The sequence below is a fragment of the Tachyglossus aculeatus genome, assembly GCF_015852505.1.
Source record: "Tachyglossus aculeatus isolate mTacAcu1 chromosome 12 unlocalized genomic scaffold, mTacAcu1.pri SUPER_6_unloc_4, whole genome shotgun sequence".
NCBI classification, from domain to species: Eukaryota; Metazoa; Chordata; class Mammalia; order Monotremata; family Tachyglossidae; genus Tachyglossus; species Tachyglossus aculeatus.
In genome coordinates, this window is record NW_024044831.1 from 1994752 (window position 1) to 2009077 (window position 14326).

Consider the following 14326-nt stretch of genomic DNA (forward strand, 5'->3'; position numbering starts at 1 on the left):
TGCTGCTTGCTACTGCTTGCTGACTGATGTACCCAAAGGCATGGAGCATAGGGTTTGTCTGAAGAAACACCTAGGGAAAGAGCTCTTGAATTTACAGTGGCTTCTAGTAGTTAGAAAAGCAAATTATGACTCATCCCTGAGCTTCTAATGAGAGATGCCTATGTACTAGTGGATAACACTCTTTGAGTTATAAAATTGCTCCCTGAAAGTCTTTCACGAGTTATAATAATGATAACTGTGGTATTGGTTAAATCCTTACTATGTACCAGCCACTCTACTAAGTCCTGGGGTGGATATGAGCAAATTGGGTTGGACACAGTTCCTGTCCCATGTGGGGCTCGTGGTCTCAATCCTCATTTTACAGATGAGGTATCCGAGGCACAGAGAAGTAAAGCAACTCCCCCCTCGCCCCGCACATGGCAGACAGGTGAGAGAGCTGGGATTAGAGTCCATGATCTTCTGACTACCAGACCCCTGCTCTAGCCACTCTTTCATACTGCTTCCCAAGGTGCTATTAAACACTTTGGACTGATAATCAGCCCAACTAAAGATCAGTATCGGAGCTCCTGCTTCAGTACCTTCCATCGATAATGCAGAGGTTAAACCACCTAAAAATGAAGCTACTTGTCATTTGGATGCAAAGAACAAATGGGGCTAGAGGGCTTTGGAATATTGAAGGTCGTCAAAAGATTGGCGATCTCTGTGAGAGAACAGGAGAGATTTGTGGGATGTCGGTGTGTGGAAGAGAGAATGGGTGAGGAGGTTGTGGTCTGACCGAGGAATTTTAGAGATGGTAAGGGTAGACGTTGTATGGTCACTGAACTCCTTATCTTCCCTCCCAAACCCTGCCTCTCCCTGACTTTCCCATTACTGTACACGGCACTATCATCCTTCCCGTCTCACAAGCCCTCAACCTTGTTGTCATCCTCGACTCTGCTCTCTCGTTCACCCCTCACATCCAATCCGTCACCAAAAACTGCCGGTCTCACCTCCACAACATCGCCAAGATCCGCCCTTACTTCTCCATCCAAACCGCTACCTTGCAGGTTCGATGTCTCATCCTATCCCGACTGGATTACTGCATCAGCCTCCTCTCTGATCTCCCATCCTCCTGTCTCATCCCACTTCAGTCTATACTTCACGCTGCTGCCCGGATCATCTCTGTGCAGAAATGCTCTGGGCATGTTATTCCCCTCCTCAAAAATCTCCAGTGGCTACCATTCAACCTACGCATCAGGCAAAAACTCCTCACTCTCGGCTTCAAGGCTCTCCATCACCTCGCCCCATCCTACTTCACCTCCCTTCTTTACTTCTACAGTCCAACCCACACCCTCTGCTCCTCTGCCACTAACCTCCTCACTGTGCCTTGTTCTAGTCTGTCCTGCTGTCGACCCCCGGCCCACATCATCCCCCTGGCCAGGAATGCCTTCCCTCTGCACATCCACCAAGCTAGCTCTCTTCCTCCCTTCAAAGCCCTACTGAGAGCTCACCTCCTCCAGGAGGCCTTCACAGACTGAGCCCCCTCTTGACTCTCCCCCTCCCCATCTCTCCAGCCATACCTCCTTCTCCTCCCCACAGCACCTGTATATATGCTTGTACAGATTTATTAATCTATTTATTTTACTTGTACATATTTACTATTCTATTTATTTTGTTAATGATGTGCATCTAGCTTTACTTCTATTTATTCTGATGACTTGACACCCATCCACATGTTTTGTTTTGTTGTCTGTCTCCCCACTCTAGACTGTGAGCCCGTTGTTGTGTAGGGACTGTCTCTATATGTTGCCAACTTGTATTTCCCAAGCACTTAGTACAGTGCTCTGCACACAGTAAGGGCTCAATAAATGTGACTGACTGACTGAATGAATGAATGAATGACTAGAGATGATGAAGTCAAGTCTATTCTCAAGTTGTGAGAGTGTGATTTGGGTTCTAATCCTGTCTCTGCCATTTGTCTGCTCTGTGACCTTGGGCAAGTCACTTCACTTGGGTGTGCCTCAGTTTTCCCATCTGTAAAATGAGATAAAATACCTGTTCTTCCTCCTGCCCAGACTGGGAATCCCGTGTGGGACCGGGAATGTGTCTGACCTGATTACCTTGTATCTACCCCAGCACCTAGTAGTACTAATAGTATTTACTATGCATTTACTGATTGCAAAGTTTTGTGCTAAGTGTTAGGAAAGAATACACAGTTGGGAATTACTATGTGCCTGACACATAGTATGGCCTTGACAAATATCACCCCAATTATTAACGTGCCAAAATAACACTGATATTCAGAGGTTTTAGGAGAAGAAAGAAAAAAGCAGAAGGAAATATTTTATCTATCAATCAACCAATGCCATTGTTTGAATGCTTAATATATGCATTAGAACCCATGAGCTTCTGAAATCCAGGCCCATGCCACTATGCCATGCAGCTTCTTAACTCTACAGCTCTCAGTTGGAAAAGTCTGGAGAAGGAAAAACTGATTTAAATCCTAAAAAATAAAAGTAAGTCATCAAACATTGTTCCTGTGGGATATTTTCCCACAAATTCTGCCTAAGCAAAGAGAGAAACTCTGTACATGTCCTTAGAGCAGTCTGGGGGCAGAATTCCAGTAGCTTCCAAGTCAGATCAGAGTAAGCAGACAGATAAAACAATGACCATCAATATTTTCATCAAAGATACAATCAAATGGAATGCAAGAGGAAATCCAGAGAAAACACTCACACAGATTTAAACTGCACCTGCAGAACGGTAACAAAGAAAAAAAACCCCAAAAGGTAGCCCCTTATTGCTTGATTAATCTTATCCACAAAAATTGACTGGGAGATGAAGCAGCAACTTTTCATGTGCTCAGACTAGATAATAGATACTGGACACCTTTATTCAAAGGTTGTGAACTTTTCCCCTGGCATTGAAGGCAAACTCTTCCCAGATGGTCTCAGTGGCTTCTGGGAAATGAAAATTTTCAGCCCCTTTGCCTATTGAGAATTGCTGTCTTTCTTCACCTTCCCTCCAGCTCTCTTTGGCTTATTTGAAATCACTCATCTCTCACCACTGACTGACTTCAATATGGCTTTCAGGCAATCAAACAATCAATCATATTTATTGAGTGCTGACTGCATATAAAGCACTCTTTTAAGCTCTTGGGAGAATGCAAGATAACAGAGTCAGTTGACCTGGTCCTTGGCATAACTGAAGAATTTTCTTCTCAACTCAGATACTCAGTTTTGAACCAAGGGATTTAAAAGTCTATGTTCTCTGGAGAGTGCTTTATCAATTTCTAAAATCGTCCACATTGAAATTTCACATGCCTTTTCTTCCCTCTAAATGTACGGTAGAAGGCCACCAAAAACTCTGCTCAGAGAAGTTAAGCAGAAGGCACAGCACTTCTATCTAGTAGGCAATATGGCGAGAAAGGACATTTCTATTTTTTTCTGTTGCATTATTAAAAATAAAAATACTCAAAATTTCCTATTCTTCTTTGACCTAGTTATTTCAATGTATGGTCTTCTTTGAATTACCTCCTCTGATTTATAAAACAAAAAAATCCTTCCACACAGCTTAAAATATCAATGATGATTCGAGGGATGGCATTACCAGTTTTAGAATCCCCAAAGAAAAGCATAACTCTGAAAGTAAATAGGAAGTTTACAGATTAAATGAATCTCAGCTCTACTGGAAATAATCTCACAGTCATTCCTTTTTTTTCCTGAGAAAGAAAATCTTCCAGAATGCCTGGTTCTCTCAGACTCCTTCTCACTCATAATAAGACCGTGGGGATAGCAAATAACCTACAATTTAGGGAAGTGCAATTATCCTCTACCTCGGTCTTCTTCTGGTGAAGAATAAACCCAGCTCTGCATTCACGTTGACAAGAGTGCAAGGAAAAACTTCTGGAAACTTTCCTTTCAAGAGCACATTCATTCATTCAATCACATTTATTGAGCGCTTACTGTGTGCAGAGCACTGTACTAAGTGCTTGGGAAGTACAGTTCAACAACAGAGACAATCCCTGACCACAGCAGGCTCACGGTCTAGAAGGCGGGAGACAGGCATCAAAACTAGTAAACAGATTTACTCTCTTACCTTTTCTGATCTAAAGGAAGACAAAAAAATCAGCCTCTATATCATTACCCAGCAGTTTGCACTATTATTGTTCCAGTTCACAAAACTTTTTTTAATGATGATGATGGTATTTGTTAAGCACTTACTATGTGCCAAGCACTGTTCTAAGCGTTTGGGTAGATACAAGGTCATCAGGTTATCCTACGTTGGGCTCACAGTCTTAATCCCCACCGTGGCTCAGTGGAAAGAAGCCGGGCTTTGGAGACAGAGGTCATGGGTTCAAATCCCGACTCCACCAATTTCAGCTATGTGACTTTGGGCAAGTCACTTAACTTCTCTGTGCCTCAGTTACCTCAGCTGAAAAATGAGGATAAAGACTGTGAGCCCCACATGGGACAATCTGATCACTTTCTAAGCTCCCAAGTGCTTAGAACAGTGATTTGCACATAGTATGCAAATCATATTAGAACCCATGACATATGACTCCCAAGCCCGGGCTCTTTGCACTGAGCTACACTTGTGTCTCCTAAGCTCTTAAAGTGACAGACACTGTACTAAACCCTGGGGTAGGTACAAACTAATCAGTTTGGACACAGTCTTGTTCCACATGGAGCACAAAGCCTTAATTCCCATTTTACAGATGAAGTAAGTGAGGCACAGAGAATTTAAATGATTTATACAAGGTCACTTAGCAGACTCGTGGTGGAGGCAGGATTCGAACCCAGGTCCTTCTGATTAGCAGGCTCATGCTCTATCCACTAAGCCATGCTGTGTCCCCACAGAATGGCAGGAATGTCCATATTCACTTTTTCCGTGATAGAACTAAGTGGCCTAGTGAAAAGGTAATGGAATTCAGAGTCAGAGAGCCAGTTTCTACTTCTGGCTTCTCCACTTACCTGCTCTGTTACCTTGAGCAAGTCACTTTCCTTCTCTGTGCCTCAGTTTCTTTTTTGTAACATGGGGTAATAGACCCATCCCTTTAGACACTAACTTCCAAGTGGGATAGGGGCTGAGTCTGATCTGTTTGTTTTGAGTTTACCCCAATGCTTTTCATGAAGTGAGTGTTTAATAAATTGCATCATCATAATTATTATTCAGGAAATGCCAACCGGATTCAACTGCCTATTGCGAGTTGTAGTTTCTCCTCATCTTCCCTCCAACTCTCTTAGCTATCTTGAAATCGGTCAACTCCCACCACAGACTGACTACTATATGGTACTTAATTAATCGATCTATTGAATTTATTTAGTAATTACTCTGTGCAGAGCATCACTGAGCTACCACATTGCCCAACAGAGATGTTTAAAATAAAAACATTGACAGATCCCTTCAAAGCCAGTGCATGAATGAGTTCTCCCTACAATCTTGAAAGGGTAGGTCTTCGTTCTACCATTCCTCTATACTAGAGAGGAATTCACCCTATTCAACTTTTCCTAAATTCTTGTCATAGACTTTAGCGAACGCTGAACACAGTTCCTCCTTCATGATTAGTTATCAGCTTCCTTTCCCGAAGTGCCTCATAGGGATTAGATTCTCCGAAGCTAACAAGTCACACACACCTACCACCACCGGCAACCCCCGCCATCCCTTACCGAGCCACCTTTGGGTTCCAGAGAGCCGGGTTTGGTGTGGCCAGGAGGGCCTGAAGGTTCATCAGTGCCAGAGAAGGCCTTGGCTATGAATGGACCCTGGATAACTTGTCGGGGGATGAGAGGTGCGGATGGCTTGAAGGCTGACCCTGATGATCCACTTTACCACCTGACCTGTTGGATTCCGAATCTCATCTTCAATATTGCTTTTATTGCTGGAAGACTGATATGTGTGAGGCAGTTTTGGGCAGTGGCACAAGAGTAAATGAAATACAAAAGGTGTGATGATAGCAGCAGGTCCACTACTGACAGCAGTAGAGAAGCGGGAAGTGATTTCCTCAGAGATCAATTGGCCTGAACAAGGACGTGAAGCAGTGTGGCCTAGTGGAAAGAGCACGGGCCTGGGAATCCAAAGGACTTGTGTTTCAATCCCGCATCTGCCATTAGTCTGCTTGGTGACCATTGTTGAATAGGGACCGTCTCCATATGTTGCCGACTTATAGAGAGGCGTCAATACCATCAGAATAAATAGAATTATAGCTATATACACATCATTAACAAGATAGATAGCGTAATAAATATGTACAAAATCGATAGAGTAATAAATATGTACAAATATATACAAGTGCTGTGGGGAAGGTAGGACAGAGGGAGGGAGGAGGCCGAAGGGGAAGGGAGGAGGAGGAGGAGAGGGCAAAGGGGGGCCTCAGTCTGGGAAGGCCTCCTGAAGGAGGTGAGCTCTCAGGAGGGATTTGAAGAGAGGAAGAGAGCTAGTTTGTTGGATGTGTGGAGGGAGGTCATTCCAGTCAGGGGCCGGGGGTCGATTGTGGGACAGGCAAGAATGAGGCACAGTGAGGAGTTTAGTGACAGAGGAGTGGAGTATGCAGGCTGGGCTGTAGAAGGAGAGAAGGGAGGTGAGGTAGAGGGGGCGAGGTGATGGAGAGCCTTGAAGCTGAGTGATGAGTTTTTGATTGATTTGAAGGTTGATAGGCAACCACTGGAGATTTTTGAAGAGGGGAGTGACATGCCCAGTGCATTTCTGTAGAAAGATAATCCGGGAAGCATAGTGAAGTATAGACTGAAGCGGAGAGAGACAGGAGGATGGGAGATCAGAAAGGAGGCTGATACAGTAATCCAGTCGGGATAGGATGAGAGATTGAACCAGCAAGGTAGCGGTTTAGATGGAGAGGAAAGGGTAGATCTTGGCAATGTTGCGAAGGTAAAACGGGCAGGTTTTGGTGACCGATTGGATGTGTGGGGTCCAGAAATAAGTACAATTTTCACCTGCTAACTACGACGTGGATTATGAAAGCAGGCTGTGATTTGGCATCTTAATTTATTAGATTAAACCGAGGATGCTTGTGTTTCTATTCATATTCCAGCTTCACTTGGGAATAGTTTTTTTCCACTTTCCGTCTAATTTATCCTTTTAAAGGTATTTTGAAATTGAGTAGTTGAAATATTTGGCTAGCACAAGTAGGATAGAATGACTGAGGTGTGGCTGTACTAAATTGTAGACTTGCTTGGTGGAATTCTTGCGATTCCTCCATTTGTGTTCATGTAGTTTCTTGGGCATTTAGTTGGGCTTCATTATTTGTTAAAATAACAAAACTTACCCAAGGCAAAAAGCCTTGCTAAGTCAGCAGGAGGCACCAAAGGTCATAATAATAATAATAATAATAATAATAATAATAATAATAATACTGTTATTTGTTATTGCTATTTGATATTACTTACTATGTGCCAAGCACTGTTCTGAGCACTGGAGAAGATACTAGGTAATCAGGTTGTCCCACGTGGAGCTCACAGTCTTAATCTCCATTTCACGGATGAAGTAACTGAGGCACAGAAAAGTTAAGCGACTTGCCCAGGGTCACACAGCTGATAAGTGGCAGAGCTGGAATTAGAACCCATGACCTCTGACTCCCAAATCTGTACTCTTTCCTCTAATCCACGCTGCTTCCAAGGCACTCGTTTCTGGCATAGTTTTCTAATCATGCTAAAATATTGAGGCAGAGGAACTTGTGGGATCTCATCAAGACTTCTGGTTATGTTGAGGAATGAAATTGAAAGAAAATCATCATAATGTACTAACCCCATTCGTCACAAAATTGGTTGTTTTTAATTCTTCACTGTTTTCCATGCAATGAGTCTTTCTGGGGAGGTGATGGAAAGAGCTCTAATCAAAGTAGATATATCAACTTGGGTAGTTACTACTCAGGCCCCATGTCCTCAATAAAGAAAACTGATTATTCTTAAGCACTTAGTACAATGCTCAGTACACAACAAATGCTCAGTAAATAACTTTGATAGATCGATTGATCCGGGTAATAAATCTTCAGAATGTCCTACATATCAGCCCAAACTCAAAAAGCTAGACACTTAATTGTGGTATTTTTTAAGCACTTACTATGTGCCCGACACTGTACTAAGATGCAAGCAAAGTGGGTTGGATGCAGTCCCTGTCCCCTGTAGAGCTCACAGTCTCAATCCCCATTTTACAAATGAGGTAGCTGAGGCACAGAAAAGTGAAGTGACTTGCCCAAGTTCACACAGACGACCAGTAGCAGGGTCAGGATTAGTACTCATGGCCTTCTGACTTCCAGGGCCCTACTCTGCCTACTAGGTCATGCTGTTTCTCCAAGCACTGTAATGTTAGGTCCTTAGAGCAATTCAAAAAACACCGTTTAGTGATGATCGAGTTCATACCCAATTCTGCAACAAATCAATGATGTATCAATAGGATCCTCTTTCACCTATGTTGGCCAGTTAGTTCCCCGTCTAATCCCTCTCATCATTGTTCCCTAGTTGTTCTTCTTCATCTCAAGTCTCTGGCTGAGGTGCCCCGCAACACTCTATCATGCCCCCACTACTTTTCTCATTCTACACACTCCCTAGAGGAACTCATGTGCTCACTCGTCTTCAGTTACCACTCCTCTGGGAATGACCTCTCCAATTCCCATTGCTCATCTAACCCACTATTCCACATTTCCGTTTGCCTCCTGGTCACCACCTCCACTTGGCTGTCTCATTGGCCACTTCAGACTCAAGATGCCTGAAGTTAAACCATAGGTCACCTCTCCTAAACACTACCCTTCTCCCGACTTCCCATCTTTGTCAAAGATACCGCTATACACCTTGGTGCCATCCTTGACACTCTACTCTTTCTCGACTCTCATATTTAAACTACTGCTAAATCCTCCTCGTTCTTTTGATACAATATTTCTGGCCTCATTTCATTCTTCTCCATGCATACTCTTATCATCTTGGTCCAAACTCTTGATATAACATGGCCGGACTTTTATAATCAGCCTCCTCATTCACTCATTCAATCTTATTTATTGACCATTTACTGAGCAGAGCACTGTACCAAACCCTTGGGAGAGTACAATATAACAGTAAACAGATACATTTCCTGCTCACAGGGAGTTTACAGTTCTCCTCTCTAGATTGTAAATTGACTGGGTGGGGAATGTGTCTGTTTATTGTTGCATTGTACTCTCCCAAGCGCTTAAGTAGTTTTCCCTGCACTCAGTGAATGCTCAATAAATACGAATGAATGAAATACAAATGATTGAATAAAGGAGTAGGCAGATATTAATGAAAAGAAATAAATTACAGATATGCACATAAGTGCTGTGGGGCTGGGAGGGGGGAAAATGCCGTTCCTGGCTGGTCTCCCTGACTCCAGAGTCTTCCCACTCCAATTTCTATGTGCTGCTGCCTAAATCATCTTCTTGATGCCTAACTCGAATGGCATTCCATTTCCCTTGGCAACAAGCAAAAACTCGTGGTTGGCTTTAAGGCTCTTCTCCTCCTCTACCTCACCAGACCTGCACTCATCATGTAGTTAACCTCCAGGTCACTATCATATGTCCAGATTTCTCACCATACCTTGCTTTTTTTTCTCCCACCTGCTCCAGTCAGTCAGTTAATTGTATTTATTGAGGGCTCACTATGTGCACTAAGCACTCGGGAGAGTTCAATATAACAATATACAGAAACATTCCCTCCCCACAACAAGCTTACAGTGTAGAGGGGGAGACAGTCATTAATTCAAATAAAAAAATTACAGCTGTGTACATAAGTGCTGTGGGGCTGGGAGGGCGGATCAATAAAGGGAACAAGTCAGGGTGACACAGAAGGCAAGGGGAGTAGAGGAAAGGAGGTCTTCACCCAAGTCATGCTGGCCACTGACCTGGAACTGTCTCTTTCTCTTTCCACCTAATAAGACAGAACACAGCTCTCTCCACTTTCAGAGCCCTTCTGAAACTCCACCTCATCCAAAAAGCCTTCCCTGATTAAGTCCTAATATAAATCTCATCAACCCATCAACCACCTCTTGCACTCATATTTTTCACTTTTAATTCTCCCTGAGCACTTATGCAAATATAATGTATGATGGTTTGAAAGTCAATTAATTCATCCTGAGTATCCCAATTATAAGTATTTTTATGCCTATCTTCCTCATTCAAGTTATCAATCAATCAATCAATCGTATTTATTGAGCACTTGCTGTGTGCAGAGCACTGTACTAAGCGCTTAGGAAGTACAAGTTGGCAACATACAGAGACGGTCCCTACCCAACAGTGGGTTCACAGTCTAGAAGGGGGAGATGGAGAACAAAACAAAACATATTAACAAAATAAAATAAATAGAATAGATATGTACAAGTAAAATAAATAATTAAATAGAGTAATAAATACGTACAAACATGTATACATATATACAGGTGCTGTGGGGAAGGGAGGGAGGTAAGGCGGTGGTATGGAGGGGGGAGGAGGGGGAGAGGAAGGAGGGGGCTGAGTCTGGGAAGGCCTCCTGGAGGAGGTGAGCTCACAGTAGGGCCTTGAAGGGAGGAAGAGAGCTAGCTTGGCAGATGTGGGGAGGGAGGGCATTCCAGGCCAGGGGGATGACGTGGGCCGGGGGTCGACGGTGGGGCAGGCGAGAACGAGGCACAGTGAGGAGATTAGCGGCAGAGGAGCGGAGGGTGCGGGCTCGACTGTAGAAGGAGAGAAGGGAGGTGAGGTAGGATGGGGCAAGGTGGTGGAGAGCCTTGAAGCCGAGAGTGAGGAGTTTCTGCCTTATTCGTAGGTTGGAAGCCACTGGAAATTTTTGAGGAGGGGAATAACATGCCCAGAGCGATTCTGGACAAAGACAATCCGGGCAGCAGCGTGAAGTATGGATTGAAGTGGGGAGAGACAAGAGGATGGGAGATCGGAGAGGAGACTGATACAGTAGTCCAGACGGGATAGGATGAGAGCTTGAACGAACAGGGTAGCCGTTTGGATGGAGAGGAAAGGGCGGATCTTGGCAATGTTGTGGAGCTGAGACCGGCAGGTTTTGGTGACGGCTTAGATGTCAGGGATGAACGAGAGAGCGGAGTCGAGGATAACATCAAGGTTGCAGGATTGTGACACCGGAAGGATGGTAGTGCCGTCAAAAGTGATGGGAAAGTCAGGGAGAGGGCAGGGTTTGGGAGGGAAGACAAGGAGTTCAGTCTTGGACATGTTGAGTTTTAGGTGGCAGGCCGACATCCAGATGGAGATGTCCTGAAGGCAGGAGGGGATGCGAGCCTGGAGGGAGGGGGAGGAGGAGGAGAAGAGATGTAGATTTGAGTGTCATCAGCGTAGAGATGATAGTTGAAGCCGTGGGAGTGAATGAGGTCACTAAGGGAGAGCGTGTAGATCGAGAACAGAAGGGGACCAAGAACTGAACCTTGAGGAACCCCCGCAGTAAGGGGATGGGAGAGGGAGGAGGGGCCTGCAAAAGAGACTGAGAATCAACAACTGGAGAGATAAGAGGAGAATCAGGAGAGGACGGAGTCTGTGAAGCCAAGGTTGGATAGCGTGTTGAGGAGAAGGGGGTGGTCCACAGCATCGAAGGCAGCTGAGAGGTCGAGGAGGATTAGGATAGAGTATGAGCCATTGGATTTGGCAAGCAGGTGGTCATTGGTGATCTTTGAGAGGGCAGTTTCCGTGGAATGTAGGGGACGGAAGCCAGACTGGAGGGGGTCGAAGAGAGAGTTGGTGCTGAGGATTTTGAGGCAGCGCATGTAGACGACTCGTTCAAGGAGATTGGAAAAGAATGGTAGGAGGGAGATGGGGCGATAGCTAGAAGGTGAGGTGGGGTCAAGAGAGTGTGTTTTTTAGGATGGGAGAGACATGGGTATGTTTGAAGGCAGAGGGGAAGGAACCAGTGGAGAGTGAACAGTTGAAGATGGAAGTTAAGGAGGTGAGAAGGGACGGAGCGAGAGTTTTCATGAGATGAGAGGGAATGGGGTCATAAGCACAGGTGGCCTGAGTAGCACTTGAGGCCTGCAGGAAGCAATGTATTATGTTTCTGTTGTACTTTCCCGAGGCCTTAATTCAGTGCATTACACCGTGGGGATGCTCAATAAACCCCTTTACTACTATTAGAGTAGCTACTACCTCTACTATTACCACTACTTCTCCTTTTCCTTCCTCTCCTACTATTATTATTACTCCATCACCAAATCTACCATTCATTCACTCATTAATTCATTCAATCGTATTTATTGAGCACTTACTGTGTGCAGAGCACTGCACTAAGCGCTTGAGAAGTACAAGTTTGCAACATATATAGATGGTCCCTACCCAGCAGCGAGCTCACAGTCTAGAAGGGGGAGACAGACAAGAAAACAAAACATATTAACAAAATAAAATAAAATAAAATAAAATAGATTTGTGCCACAATTCACAAACCTGGAGAAGCTAAGTTGTTCTGAATAGAGTTTTTATGTAGCAGAGGAACTAAAGTCACAACTGGCAAGCCTGAAAGACTGCAAGGGACATTCAAACCATAATGAAACCAGAATACAATGAACTCATTTGAAAAGTAGAGTATTTCTAGTCTAAGTGCATACTTGATTCTTTGCTACTCATTAGTTCATTGCATATAGAACACATTAGAGGTGACACAGTTACAAGAGAACGTTTTCAGCAGTAGAGAAAGCAGCAAAAATGCCATTGGAAGTAATAGACTAAAAGGCCAATAATAATAATAATAATAATAGCATTTATTAAGCGCTTACTATGTGCAAAGCACTGTTCTATGTGCTGGGGAGGTTACAAGGTGATCAGGTTGTCCCAAGGTGGGCTCACTGTCTTAATCCCCATTTTACAGATGAGGGCACTGAGGCCCAGAGAAGTTAAGTGACTTCCCGAAAGTCACACAGCTGACAATTGGAAGAGCTGGGATTTGAACCCATGACCTTTGACTTCAAAGCCCGTGCTGTTTCCGCTGAGCCATGCTGCTTCTCCACGATGCCGATGATAGGAAACATGAAATTATTTACAGATGGAAGAACAGAAAGCCCCTCCCGCCTTACCTCCTTCCCCACCCCACAGCACTTATATATATTTGTACAGATTTATTACTCTATTCATTTTACTTGTACATATCTACTACTCTTTTTATTTTTTAATGATGTGCATATAGCTGTAATTCTATTTATTATGATGGTTTTGATACCTGTCAGCATGTTTTGTTTTTTGTCTAACTCCCCCTTCTAGACTGTGAGCCCGTTGTTGGGTAGGGACCACCTCTATATGTTGCCGAGTTGTACTTGCCGAACACTTAATATAATGCTCTGCACACAGTAAGCACTCAATAAATACGATTGAATGAATGAATGTATGTATGAATGAATGAAAAAGTGTGGCCTAATTGAAAGAGCATGAGCCTGCGAGTCAGAAGGATATGAGTTCTAATCCCGACTCTGCCACTTGTCTGCTGTGTGACCTTGGGCAAGTCACCTAACTTTTCTGCACCTCAATTCCCTCATCTGTAAAATGGGGATTTTGTAACTTAAACAGTGGAGGGATTGTGGCCAATCGTCATAACTTGTAATTATTCCAACTCTTAGTCCAGTGCCTGACACATAGTAAGTGCTTAACAGATACCCTTAAAACATGGATATGTTAATGAATTTGTGTTTCAGTAGTAGGGGTGCCTCGATATTGAGAGTACTTTGGTTGGATGGAAGTTTACAAGTGGGTAATTGGCCCTGAAGTACTGAGGTGATAGGGAGAGGAAGATGACCCAGGGAGAAGAAAAATAAATATGGGAAGGCCTCCTGTAGGAGACATGATTAGAGAAGGGCTTTAAAGATAGGGAGAGCTATGCTCTGTTGGATTTGATTGCTGTGATTCATCTCTCATCTCTCCTCTCTACATCCATCCCCAAGCTGACTTGTCACAACATTTCACATCACATCTCTCCCCAGCCCATGCGATAACACTTTTGTGCTTACTTTTATACTCTATTATTTCTTTCTATGTGCAGTTTATATTAGTGTCTGTCTCTCCTGTCCTGTTTGAAGGCAGGTCCGTGTCTTTTAATTCTACTGTAGTCTCCCAAGTGCTTAGTATAATGCTCTGCACACAGTAGGTACTCAATAAATGTCATGGGTTGATTGATTGGAAGGGAGGAGTTGTGTACAGGAGGAAGGACATAAAAAAGGGTCAGTCGAGAACAAGGCAAAGTTACAAGATTAGCTTAGAAGGAATAGACATTGTTAACTGGGTTGGACTGGGTAACATTTCTGATTCTTTCAATCATAGTTATTGAGCACTTACAGTTTGCAGAGCACTGTACTAAGTGCTTGGAAAGTACAATACGACAAAAGAGAGAGACATTCCCTGCCCACAGTGGGCTAT